The sequence below is a fragment of the Scyliorhinus torazame genome, chromosome 11 (assembly GCF_047496885.1).
Source record: "Scyliorhinus torazame isolate Kashiwa2021f chromosome 11, sScyTor2.1, whole genome shotgun sequence".
Classification (NCBI taxonomy): Eukaryota; Metazoa; Chordata; class Chondrichthyes; order Carcharhiniformes; family Scyliorhinidae; genus Scyliorhinus; species Scyliorhinus torazame.
The window spans coordinates 41,963,961-41,976,988 of NC_092717.1; the positions used below are offsets into that span (position 1 = coordinate 41,963,961).

Here is a 13,028-nt window from a genome sequence, read left to right on the forward strand (position 1 = left end):
AATTCTTTGAATTTGTGTGTGTGTTGTCACCAGTATGGATTGAGAATCTACAAAGTACCATGAGCAGCGATTAGTTTTTTAAAAATTATTTACAATAAGAGAAGGGATTTGTGTTGAAAATACTCCTTCCAATAGGAATTGGGGGAAAATTTTGGACCTGGAGACTTGAGGCTGGATTTTCAAGCCATTCCTGCCGACAGGACCTTCGAGTCCTGCCGTGGGTTCCCTGGTATTGGGATGGGCGAGCCATGCAAATTGCCATTGACTTTGATGGGACCGGAAGACTCAACCGGCAGCCAGTGGTTAGCACTGCTGCCTCTCAGCTCCAGGGCCCCGGGTTCAATTCTGGCTTCGGGTGACTGTGGAGTTTGCACTTTCTCCTCATGTCTGCGTGGGTTTCCTCCGGGTGCTCGGTTTCCTCCCACAGTCCAAAGGTGTGCAGGTTAGGTGGATTGGCTATGTTAAATTGCCCCTTCGTGTCCAAAAGGTTAGGTTGGGTTGCAGGGATAGGATGGAGGTGTTGGGTGCTCTTTCCAAGGGCCGGTGCAGACTCAAATGGGCCGAATGACCTTCTGCCCTCTAAATTCTATGATTCTAATGAGCCGCCCCCATCGCGGAGGTCTGGAAAATTCTGGCCTTGCAATTTTCAATCGCATAGAATCCCTACAGTGCAGAAAGAGAGCTTTCGGCCCATCAAGTCTGCGCCAACCCTCCGATAGAGCACTCAATCCAGGTCCACTCCCCCACCCACCCCGTCCTATTTCCATAACCTAAGTTGCACATCTCTGGACACCGAGGGGTAATTTATCATGGCCAATCCACCTCACCTGAACATCTTTGGACTCTAGGAGGAAACTGCAGCGTCTGGGGAAAAAACCCCGCAGACGTGGGGAGAATGTGCAAACTCCACACTAGTCGCCCAAGGTGGGGATCTAACCCAGGTCCCTGGCGCTGTGAGGCAGCAGTGCTAACCACTGTGCCACTGCGCTGACCATCTGCCTGTTCCAAGACTTGGATTATACCTAATAATCATCTGTGTAGTGGGGTAGCTTGAGTAGAGTTCTGAGAAAGAAAGAAATTGATTTTTGAGTCCATGTATTACTGGTATTTTATTTTTATAAATTTAGAGTACACAATTATATTTTTCCAATTAAGAGGCAATTTAGCATGGCCAATCCATCTAACCTGCACATCTTTGGGTTGTGGGGGCGAAACCCACGCAGACACGCGGAGAATGTGCAAACTGCACACGGACAGTGACCCAGGGCTGGGATTCGAAACCGAGTCCTCAGCGCCACAGTCCCAGTGCTAACCATTGCGCTGCGTGCCGCCCTATTACTGGTAAACTTGGTCTGTTTTTTTTATGAGAGTTGAAGAGCTGAATGAAGCTGTTCTGGGAAACGAGGGGTCCCATCAAATCTGGAAAAGGGGATGGGACTTTCATTTCGACTCTCTGGGTTCACTGGGCCTTGGCATGCTGCACTGCCTGGATCTCGCCTGGCCTCAGGCTGGGGATGGGGAAAATAATGATGTAATTCGGCTTGGAGTGGCAATCTGATACTGATTGTCACACCGAGAAAGTTGAAGCTCGATGTCTCAAAATCGAAGACCACGGATCAGTATCAGTATGATCTTAAACCTCACATTTAGCATTGCCTCTAGTGTACTTTTTCATGCCCTGGAGTCATTGGCCACTGATGGCTTCAAATCCATCCACTTGGCTGAATCATAATTCTGTGTTGCCCTTTCTATCCATTATTCCAGCAACAAACAGGAAAGACGTTTAAAAAAAAAAAAGACAAAGAGAAAAATAGAAGGTCCAAGTGCTAAGGCAAAAGCTAAAACTTGCATCAAAGGAAAGTCTCATATAATGCTACATTCTATCCACTGTCCTGTATTCCTCAGAAACCTGCACATTAACTATGAACTGCAGAAGAAAATAAAGTTCTTTGAAATGTGGGTGCTAAGTTGTCTGCTAAAAATTCCTTTACAGACCTTAAGACAAATAGAAGAGGTATATGAATTTGTATGAGCGAGAACTTGTAAATGTGACATCCAGAAAAGAAAATACTAATATTGATCAGAGCTGAAAAGCTGCAGAGATTTCTTTGAGAGCGCAAAGAGGAAAGCAGCAGGAAGAGGGATCGACCATATTTGGATGACTGATATCACAGTGGTTGCAAAAATGCCACAGTGGATGTGTGAGGGTTGCAGAAATACTACAGTGCATGTGTGACGGTGACAAGTTAGACGAGTGTGGCATGCCATAACAGCGGATTTGCTGGCAGGAGTAGCTACAAGCAGCAGCGAGGTTAAAATAGTAGCAGAGAAAGCTAAAGGAGGAGTGAATGAGACTGCAAGAGAATCCTTCCGCATTAACATCTGAGGAATAGTGTCTAAGCTAAGAGAACAGTCCTTCTGAATAGGCAAAAACAGCTTGGCATAACGCTGAATCATTTCCAATAGGTAACATCACGGACTGTATCACCATTGTTTGAGGTGTCGTCTTCCAACAAAGGAGGGGACACAGTGATAAGCAGTTGGGGTAGAATGGTGTGAGACTCCTCACATTGACGTCAGATCCATGGAGTCTTGAAGTCTCAGGACAAACTGTTCTGCTGATGATCATCTTCCATCTCTCCACCAGATAGCTGATGAATTAGCACTCACCATGGAAGAAGCAGTGGAAAGTAAGGGCACAGAATGTACTCTGAATGAGTGACTTCAAGTGTGGCTCAATAGTCATATCACTGACTGGATGGAACAAATAGATTAAGCCAACATCAGGGGTGAGGGAACCAACATGAGGCAGTAACGAACAAAAATGTCATCCTAACCATTCTGGCTATTACATTGGTAAGAATGACCACATCATAGTCCAAGACTGTCTCATCTTCACTGCAAGGAGTCCCTAAGACCACTGTCAGCATTATGAGTGAGATAGATCAAGGACAGATCAAGAAACCTAAAGTTGAATATCCGCAAGGTGTTGAGTATTCCGGCACAGCAGAATTGTGTACAATCACAATTTCTAACCTGATGGCCCAACATTTTTTTTTTATTCATTCAAAGGATGTAAGTGCTGTTCGGGAGGGAGTTCCAGGATTTTGACACCATGGCTGAAGGAACGTCGATATATTTCCAAGTCAGGATGCTGAGTGGCTTGGGGGTGGGGGAAACCTTCTTTAGTATTGTTGGAGCTCCACTTCTCCAGGCAATGGGAGAGTATCCCATGACACCTCTGGCTTGTGGACAAGCTTTGGAGGAGTCAGGAAATGAGTTACTTACCACAGAATTCCTAGCCTCTGACCTCCTCTATTAGCCATAGTATTAATATGGCTAGTCTGGTACTGTTTCTGGTCAATGGTAATCCCCAGGATACTGATAGTGAGGTATTCAGATGGTAATGTCATGGGGCAATGGATAGATTTCCTCTTGATGGAGATGGTCGTTCCCTGGCACTTGCGTGATGCCGATGTTACTTGCCCCTTGATAGCCAAACCTGGATATTGTCCATGTCTTTTTGCATTTAGACATGGACTGCTTCAATTTCTGAGGAGTTGCGAATAGTGCTGAACCGTGTGTGTACATCCCCACTTCTGATCTTATGATGGAAGCAGCTGAAGATGGTTGAGCCTAGGACATTTCCCTGAGGAACTCCTGCAGTGATATCCGAGAACTGAGATGACTGACCTCCAACAACCACAACTATTTGCCTTTGTGTTGGGTATGAGTCTAACCAGCAGAGAGTTTTACCTCTGATTCCAGTTTTAAGGCTCCTTGATACCACACTCTGTCAAATGCAGCTTTGATATCAAGGACCGTCCCTCTCTCCTCACATTTGGAATTCAGCTCTTTTGACCGTGTTTGAACCAAGGCTGTAATGAGATCAGGAGCTGCGTGGTCCGCGACAGAACCCAAACTGAGTGTCAGTGAGCAGGTTATTGTTAATCAAGTGCCACTTGATTACACTGTTTTGACCCTTTCTTTCACTTTACTAATCATCAAAAGTAGACTGATGGAGTAGTGTGGCAATTTCTGGAGCACAGTTTTCAGTACTATGGGAGCAGAGATCTTGTACTATACATAAAAGTAAAGTCACCATAGTCCCAAGTCCCAAATGACTATGGGCAGTGTCATGTGAGGGTACCTTTAAGAAATGGGTGTTTAAGCAATGTACCTTTAAGAAAATAGTGATGTCAGAGAGTGGGTGGAGCTGAGCTCAGATCAGCCATTTTGCAGTTTTTTTAGTTTCAGTTTTGAGGAAAAGAGCTTGGGTGTGTGCCTCTGTTTGCAGTGAGCTGGATTTGCTGTGATCTCTGCCATGAAAGACTATCTCTGGATCATTTGGGTGATTTAAACTCATAATAGTAAAGCCTGATGTGTTTCTGTTTTAAAGGTGTTAAGTCTCTTGGATGTTGAAAGGAATAACTGAAGGATTGTTTAGTGTTGTAATGTTTTCAGGGTTATCTTTGAAGTAAGGGGTGTTAAGAGATCCAATGTTTATTTTAGAGGTTAAGTTGAGTTCATGGAATAAACATTGTGTTGTGTTTAAAAACCCACGTGTCCAAAATTGTAATCCCACACCTAGGGAACGAGCCGTGTGCTCGGAAAAGCAAAAATAGCATTAAAGGAGGAGGTTGGCTGAACTCCATGATACGTTTTGGGGTTCTGAAAACGCCTCCGCCATAACAGCAGCTTTCCCCTTTTGAGGGGAGAGCCGACTAGTGATTTATCATCACTCCTCGGGCGAGAGCAAGATTGTGAAGGCGGGGCTTTCATGATTGACCTCAGCCGGTACGGGAATTGAACCCGTATTGTTGACCTTGCTCTGCATCACAAACTAACTGTTCAGCCAACTGAGCTAAACTGCCCCCTGTATACTTGTACTATATGTAAGGTGAGAGTGACTGCCCTTGACATCAAGACAACATTTGTCTAATTGTGGGATCAAGGAGCACCAACAAAATTGTGTAGTCAGTGGGAATCGGGGAAAACTCCAGTGGTTGGAGTCATACCTAGCACAGAGGTAGATGGTTGTGGTTTTGGAGGTCAATCATATCAGTCCCGGGACATTTCTGCAGGAGTTCCTCAAGATAGTGTTCTAGGCCCAACCATCTTCAGCTACTCCATCAATGACCTTCCTTCCATCATGAAGTCAGTAGTGGGCATGTTTATTATAATAATTTATTATAAGTCACTTCCATTATGAATCAGTTTAATGAAATTTCAAAAATGACATACTTCATTATGATACATTAATCTCAAGTAGCTTTGCAATGGGATTGATTAAAAATAATTTAATATTTTGCTTTGTAATTACCTTACTTCCGAAAATCAGAAATTGCAGACTTTAGTTTTTAAAATGATTTCTGGAAAAAAAATCTTCTGCTCATTAAATACCACTGCAAACCATTTCCAGAACAATTGGGGATAAGCAATAAATGCTAACCTTGCCTCCGACATCTACATCCCAAAATAAATGTGTTTTTATTTTAAACTTAAGGGTATTGTACAGAATATTGAGCCATTTGTATTGGTGCCAGAGGAGAGGTTTTTTTCTTAGGCCTGGTTTTTGCCTCTGAACAAAAAGCGTACCTTTTCAGAATTGGTTACCAGCTTTGTTTTTCTTTTACAATAGCCTATATTTTTAAAATCCTGTTTATTGACTTTTCCTAAGCATGATTGAGAAAGTTACTCAAATCTTAATCTTCTTTTCAAATCTTATCCTCTTAAATTTTCAGTTTATCTAGAAACTAATGCTCAAACTAGTACTTGCACCTTGGTACCAATCCAACCTAGGTTGGCAGGTTGAAAGTTTGCTACCTGTGTAAACTGTGTAATGCTTCTATAAATCTTCCCTTTGGTCATGGGCCTACAGTATAAACTGTCTCTAATTTGTACTAAGAACACGCATGAACAGACTCAAAGACAGCTTCTTCCCTGCTGTTACCAGACTCCTAAACGACACTCTTATGGACTGACCTCATTAACACTCCACACCTGTTCCCAGTGGGTCAGAATGGAGGAGAGTTTGTGCAGGGGGTCGGGACTGAAAGCACGAGCAACAGCGCCGCTCCCGATAGCTCCGGGGAAATACTCAAGGAGTCCGGTAATAATAGCTTCATTGAAAATCTGGAGGCAGTTTCGCCAACACTTTGGGTTGGGGGCAGGGTCAAGGGAAATGCCGATTCGGGGGAACCGCAGATTTGGGCCAGGGAGGTGGGATGGAAATTTTCGGAAATGGGAAGAGAAGGGGATTAAGACGCTAAAAAATTTGTTTCTTCGGGGTCGGTTTGCAGGATTGAAGGAGCTGGAAGCGAAGTATGGGCTGGAGCAGGGAGAAATGTTTAAATACATGCAGGTTCGAGATTTTGCCAGAAAGGAGATTTGGAGCTTCACGGAGGAACCGGCCTCCACATTGCTGGAGGAGGTGCTGACGACAAGGGGACTGGAGAAGGGGGTAGTGTCAGCGGTGTACGGAGCTATTTTGGAAGAGGATAAGGCACCATTGGAAGGGATCAAAGCAAAGTGGGAGGAAGAGTTGGGCGAGTTACAGAGGAGGGGGTCTGGTGTGAGGTGCTCCGGAGAGTAAATGCCTCCACCTCATGTGAGAAGTTGGGGCTGATACAGCTGAAGGTGGTATACAGAGCACACCTCACAAGGGCAAGGATGAGCCGATTCTTTTGAAGGAGTAGAAGATGTGTGTGAGTGTTGCGGGGGGGCCGCTAATCACGTTCATATGGTTTGGTCCTGTCCAAAGCTAGAGGATTACTGGAAGGAGGTTTTTAGGGCAATTTCCAAGGTGGTGCATGTGAAACTGGACCCGGGTCCCCGGGAGGCCATATTCGGGGTGTCAGACCAGCTAGGGTTGGAAACTGGTGCGGAGGCAGATATCGTAGCCTTCGACTCGTTGATCGCCCGAACGCGGATCCTGTTGGGATGGAGAGCAGCCTCTCCACCCTGTGCCCTGGCGTGGCGGGTGGACCTGTTGGAATTCTTGACTCTTGAGAAGGTTAAGTTTGAACTGAGGGGGAGGACGGAGGGGTTCTACAATTCATGGGCATTATTCATTATGCACTTTCAAGAACTGGATAACATCGAACATTAGTTCGGGGGGATGGGTGAGAGTGTTGGGGGGAGGGGGGCTGTGTGTATTAAGGTTGACTATGGGTAATCCCTGATTCCTTTTTGTCATTTGTTCATGTAAACATGCGGGCTAACGTTTGGGGGTTGGTGGGAGGATGGGATCGTTGTTATTGTTATGGGGATTGACATATTTGTTGCTGATTATTGTTTATTGTTGGTGGGTGTAAATTTGGGAGAAAATGTGAAAAAGAGAACAAAAATATATTTTTTAAAACACTGCACCCCTGTATGCTTCACCCGATGCCGGAGTTATGTAGTTACATTGTGTACCTTGTGTTGCCCTATTATGTATTTTCTTTTATTTCCTTTTCTTTTCATGTACTTGATGATCTTTTGAGCTGCTCGCAGAAAAATACTTTTCACTGTACCTCGGTACACATGACAATAAACCAATCCAATCCTAAATTGCTGCCATTTGTGTAGCCGATATGAAATTCACACCAGTACAGTAGAAGATGCTCTTCTAAGATGGTGGTTTATGTGCTCCAAAAGAATTTGTGTTCAATGTGCCTTCTCTGTCATAACTGCAGTCCAGTTGAAAATGGCAATTGTGACGCCTTTATTGAAGAACAAATCTGGAAAAATCAACATGAACTTGGAGAGGTTTGAGTTAATTGAGGAGAAACAACCAGGTTTTGTAAAAGACAGATTGATTTGCCTATAGGTAACCCTCGAACTTGGGACATAATTGGTTCCTGAATACGGCATTGTAAGTTGGAAGGTCATAAGTTGGAACTGGTTTTCCCAGAGGGCCAATGTTATAAATGGGAACTTGGTTCCTGAACCATAGCGTGATGCCCTGTTTACACTTGATAATGGAAAGTTGGTGAGATCTTGCTTCAGTGTAATTGCATAATAGTAGTATATTCCCATGATACAATAGTGCATACACTTTCAAAGATACTTCGATACTGTCTGAGAAGCAGAAGGTTGCGAAAGGCAAAACTAAAAGAAACATAACTGTACGCTGGAGAGTAGTCATAAAGTCCAAAACTACATAGTTAAGTCGAAACGGTGTAATGTATAAACATGTATCATTCGTCGTAACTCAGAAGTTATAACGATGGGCTACCTATATTTGAATTTTTTTATGACAAAATACCACTTAGAAGGCTGATGAACAATTTTGTGGCTCATTGAATTGGTCAGTGTTAGCTTGGATAAAACCTATTGGCTTCAGGACAGAAAACAGCCATCCAAACGGCTAATTTTTGGATTGGAGGATGGTAGACAGTGTGTTCTCCTGGTTTGGTGCTAGGAGCACTACTTTTTTTGCTACCGATTATATAAAATCTCCAGGTTTGATATCATAAATTGAAGTATGGATGATGTAAATCAACTGTAACAGAGAAACCGGCTAGAGGTGATCAACGATTTCAAAAGGAAACTGAACGGGCACTTGAAGGAAATAAACTTGCAGGGCTTCAATACAATGATAGATGTGTAGGAATGGGACTGACTGGTTTTCTCTACAGAGAGCTGATGCGGACTTAATGGCCAAATGACTGTGAGACTTGTGGCTGAAATTTGCTGGCTGTCCTCACCAGCGGGATCTTCTGGTCCCGCCGATGGCAAACGCCCGCCGTGGGTTTCCGGTAATGAAGGTGCATAGAAAAGGAAACCCCGTTGACCATGGCAGGATTGCACCAATGGTAGGCCACTTCTCTTCTGCCACCACACAGCATGGGGAGGCTGGGGGGGGGGGTGACTCTGCCCCATGACTCTGAGCCTATTTGGGATGAGGGCAAAGATGAGAAGGGCATGAGGAAGGAGAATGAAGTGAAACAAGCCCGTTACTTGGTTAGGTGAGGATCCTTTCTGCAAGGGGCAAACTACTTTAGGAGAAGGGTAGTTGAATGTTGCTTCAGCAGAGATGGGATTTGAAAATCTCAATTCATGACATTTTTGGACCAAAGCATGAAAAGGATGATGATTTATCAAGGGGTAATTTCTTCTGTGCCATATTGTCAATTGGTGAAGGATTTTGCAACGTTTGTATGGAAAATGGATATGGAATGAGAAATAAGAACATTTAAATAGTACAGGATCATGGGGTTTCAAATTGGCATAGAATATTGAAGAGCTTAGAGTGTGAAGTTTTACTGAAATAGCCAGGATGTGACCAGTTTGATGAAAAGTATGTGGGTCTGGAAATATTAAAGAGAAGTGAAAGATATACACACAGTAGATGGCAGTATTTCCATGGGTGTGGGAAATCTGATTTAAAAGTTTAGGATTATTTGTCAGCAGTAGGGTGTGCGCATTGCATTAACACTAAATTCAAATTATTTTTAGAAAGGAGGTGGGAAGAAGATCTAAGCTTGCCTAATGCACACAGTTGTGACAATGACAGAGGGACCTGGGTTTCATATGCATAGATCCTCAAGGTGGCAAGACATGTTGAGCAAGTAGTTGGCAAAACCTATGGGATCTTGAGCTTCATGAATTGAGATATGAGTACAAAACTAGGAAAGCTATCCTGAACACGTGAACCTCTGGTTCGACTACCATTAGGGATATTGCATTCAGTTCTGGTCACCAATCTTTAGGAAGGATGTGAAGGCCCTTTAGAGGGTGAAGGGGAGATTTGCCAGAATAATTCAAGGGAAGGAGGGATGTTACCTTCAACATTCGGTAGGTGAAGCAGGGACTGTTCTCCGTAGAGCAAAGAAGATAGAGGAGAGATCAGTCGGAGGTGTATGAGATTATAATTCTACTGGTTTAGATAAGGTAGATAAAGAAAAGCTGTTCTTAGTAGATGGTCATACAAGGATTGGACACACTGATTTACGGTTTCGGGCAAGTGTGAAACAGGAACAGGAAACTGAGGAAGAAAGTGGCAAGGATCTGAAACCCATTGCTTGACAGGTTTATGGAGGCAGAGGCAAACAATGATTTCAAAAATTGGATGGGCACTTGAAGTCAATAAACTAGCAAGTTGATGGGGATAGAGTAGGGTAACTGGGTTGGCTGGCTTGCTCTACGTAGAGCTGGCATGACGCAGAATCTCAGAATTGTGTCTAATGGGCCAAATGGCTGCCTCCTTTGCATTTAATACTATGACATCCACATCTGGACAAATTGCTTTCCTTAAAACTACAATATCTGTACAATACAGTGGTCTAGTCTCACATCTACATAACGACCACTGCAAAGAATGCCACCATCGCCGTTTCTTCAATCATGTTGGTTATTAGTGATTCACACGGTAACCATTCAGCCAATATTAATTTTTCCATCCATAGACATTCTGCAGTTTTCCAGTATCAATATCCAACTATTTCTTAAAGGATTCCAGAGTTGCTGTATTCACTGCTGGTACTAGTAATCTATTGCATAGGTTGATCAGTTATTTCAGCGACAACTATCCTAAATTATTTCAAAGGTTCACCAGCATGTTCATTACAGACATAACAGGCCAAATCTTATGGCCTCTTCTGGACATTCAGATAAAACTTAGAGTCTGTACTGTGCAGAAGGAGGCCATTTGACCCATCAAGTCTGCACCATCCCTTTGCAAGAGCACTCTACTTAGGCCCCCGATCTCTCCCTGTAATCCTGTGTGATCATGGCCATTCCACCTAAACTGCACACTTTGGATTGTGGGAGGAAACCGGATTCCGGTACCCAGAGGAAAACGACACAAATATGGGGAGAACGTGCAAATTCCACACACAATCACCCAAGGCCGGAATCAGACCTGGGTCCTGGCACTGTGATGAAGCAGTTCCACAGTGCTTGCCTGCAAAGTTAACCAGGACGTATTAGACAGTTTACACTTGGATAACTACACAGCTGACCCTGTTACCCTGTCCTATCAAGCGCTTTGTCTGTTAAGCAACTCGCCCACCCTGCTCATTTATCCATTTCACTAATATTTAGACTGAATGTGTAAACCTGCCATACAGCAGCTAGTGTTGTAAAAAAGGATACACTCTCTGTCTTCCCTCACCCTAATTCCCTCCATTGGAAGACCCTGAATGATGCAATGATGTGTATTTCTGTGGAAGCTGGACTTGGAAGATTGCAGTAGAAATGCACAGCATCATTCAGTCAGAACTTTTGACCAAAACAGTAGTTCGATCATTGCCATTGCTTGGAAGGTTCAGGCCAACATTTATAACAATGCACTAACACCACCTTCACTAAAATGTGAACATAAAATGATGGAAATGCTCTTAAGGTTGGGCAGCATCCATTGAGAGGAAACATTTGAGGTTTCAGGTCAATTACTCTGTAGGTGTAACAGGTTTTCAGCAAGTAAAGAGACCGGGAAAAGGGGGGAAAGTGGAAAGAACAAAAGGATAGGTTCTGTAGTAGGATCTGAAACATGACATTCAAATTATAAAAGGGATGATTGTGCTGGATAAAATGGGGTATTCATGGGATAATGGAACAAGTAAAGAAACAAACGCTGGGATTGCATAAATGTAATGATGGCAAAACTGTCAGCATTCACAGGCATTATTTCACTGAAACTTCAGGAATCCTGACGTGCACAAAATAACAAATCTAGAAGTTGCTGTCGGTGATTCTGGCTTCCCTAGCGGCGCGTTTCTCGGCAGCGGAACACAGCCTGCCATTGGCTGGCGGTGGGATCTTCTGGTCCTGCCAGTGCCAATAGGATTTCCCATTGAATCCGCCCCACACTTCTGGGAAATCGATGATGGAGCTGCTCTATCAGTGCGACCGGAAGATCCCGCCCGTGTGAACAGCTGGAAGATCTTGCCCTCCATATTCTTCCAGAGGGTGCCCTGTTGAGGCCCATGTGAAGTCGAGCCTCCACTTTTACACTTGGTCTCATTGTAAAAACCCTTGGAAAAGTTGCATCTTGTTAAATGAAGTTTAACTAGGTTTTTAAAGATGTACTAAGTTTGTAATTGCTGCCAAATACCCTCACTGGCCCCGAAATAAAAGGTAATTTTAATTTGTGGAACGTCAGATTTCTCCAGTATGACTTTTTAAAAAATTAATGCCAATTAAAATGTTATCGTACGTTTTTGTCTTCTAAATCATAATTTATTTCGCCGTCTGAAATTTTTAATTAAAAGTGGGCGGATTCAGAACTTAGTTTGCTGTCTATGGGAATGCTTCAGAGTTATGGCTACTTGCCCTGCTTGCTGGCATCCGTGTTGTTGGTTGCTTGCGGATCCCCTTGACTCTACCAGGTTAACCCCCCGCTGAGAAAAGAGAAGACAGTGCTACAGTGATAGCTTGAACTCTGTCAGCAGCTTTCTTTGAGATCAATGGGGAGCGCCATTGTTTCACCTCTGCAAAATTCAATCTAATATATCGGTCTAGAGGAATATTAAACGAGCACCAGCTGTTTGAAGAATAGGGAACCGTGGTTATGATTTGAAATTGTTGAGCCTCATGCTGAGTCAGGAGCATTGTAATAGAAGGATATAGTGCTCTTTCATCTAGCTTGAATTAAACTTCATTTGAACAGTATGGAAAACGAGGTTAGAGAAGCCAGAGGGAGAGTCGGGCAGATTTGGTATCACCAGGTAACCACCACAATCTGCATGGCAAACACCGTAGTCCTAAACCCTGTTCATAGTAGCTTTTCACGCCATCCTCATTGCAAAAAATAATATGGAGAGGTTTGCATGTGTTGACTTCAACCATTTTATTAATTTACCTATTATTAAATTAAGATTTAAGAAAAGCAAAGTTCTGCACATCTTCCCACCAACGCTAAAGTAAAATATTATTAATTACTTGTGCTTCCTTGACATAAATAACCTTATTACCAGGCATTGCAATTTTAAAAGGTATGACTTTCTGGGATCCGAGTCAACCAAATGCAATATTTTGGTTCAATAGGAAAAGCTGTTTCTTGCTGTGTATAGTTTAATTCGCTTTAATCACTTAAGTAA

General features: G+C 43.3%; 1 protein-coding gene across 2 annotated transcripts in view; it reads left to right on the top strand.

Moving 5' to 3' along the window:
• Positions 1-13,028, top strand: part of dcaf13 (ddb1 and cul4 associated factor 13) — a 120,084-nt gene that overhangs the window by 61,850 nt on the left and 45,206 nt on the right. The window lies entirely within an intron of this gene.